A 1016-nucleotide genomic window follows, 5' to 3' on the forward strand; every position below is an offset into this window, starting at 1 on the left:
TTTATCAATGCAGTCAGCATTGCTTCAATGAAACTTTTAAAATAATTTTTCTTCCAGTGCATTTCCACTTTCTTTAGCCCAGGGAAGGGGAAGTTGTTGAAAGCTAGCAAAATTCTATATGCTGAAAAAACATCTGCAGGAAGGAAGAGGTCAGAATCCAGGAAAGGCTCTTAAGAAGAAATATTTAAGAGCCTTGCAAGATCCTTGTCTCATCTTGCAGCATCTCTCCACAAGAGAGAGATTATGGGGCAAAAGTCAGGCCTGAGTTGGTTTTATTATTATCACTTGGTCAACTGAGGAAGTTAGGACAGATGAGGATTCATTTATTATCTCATTTATTGGCCTTGTTTGCAGTCCAATTTAGTTCTCACATCACATTCTGATAGTCTCAGATTCAACAGCATCAGTTGAAATACTAACAATATTTTTCAGTGCAAAAGAATGACTTTCAAGGTATGTATTATAGAAAGGATTATAATAAATTAAATGCCTAAACTGGCAGAGTGCAAACAATTTTGACTCAGATCTAAATGTTTGCACTGGCTGTTTAAACATTTAATTTGTTAGAATGGAAGTAGCGGCACAGAATAAGCATGTTAATTAAAATTGGGCTTTAGCAATGTGAGTCATCCCACGGACACAGAGCGTGACAAACCCGGATGGCAAAAGTCAATGTGCGTTGATTTCTCATTCTCCAAATGAACATTTTACATCTTTAAACCCTGCAGACATTAGTGGTTTTTAATGAATTGTTCTGTCTTTTTGAGGTGACTTTTAGATGATGCCGTAGTACTGTTAGTCTGGGAAACAACTTTGCCAATTAAGTTACAGGGAAGTTATCACCGCAGGTAATTGATTAAAGTGATTATACGGCAAATCCGTTCCATGCTTTTACATTAAGAAATAGAAAAATGTAAAGAAGAGGTATAAAAACAAAACCTTGAAATACCAGTTTATCAAAAACCAAAAATCTCTATCATCACCATCATGTTACCATCACCACTGCCACCACCGCC

At 36.4% G+C, this 1016-nt stretch overlaps 1 non-coding gene across 1 annotated transcript; it reads left to right on the top strand.

Annotated features, from left to right (window-relative positions):
• The first annotated feature begins 469 nt into the window (after positions 1-469).
• On the top strand, positions 470-565 carry MIR759 (microRNA mir-759). The gene has a single exon (NR_032734.1). It is a non-coding gene; the product is annotated as a microRNA mir-759 (primary transcript).
• The last annotated feature ends 451 nt before the right edge of the window (positions 566-1016 follow it).

The sequence above is a fragment of the Macaca mulatta genome, chromosome 17 (genome assembly GCF_049350105.2).
Source record: "Macaca mulatta isolate MMU2019108-1 chromosome 17, T2T-MMU8v2.0, whole genome shotgun sequence".
NCBI classification, from domain to species: domain Eukaryota; kingdom Metazoa; phylum Chordata; class Mammalia; order Primates; family Cercopithecidae; genus Macaca; species Macaca mulatta.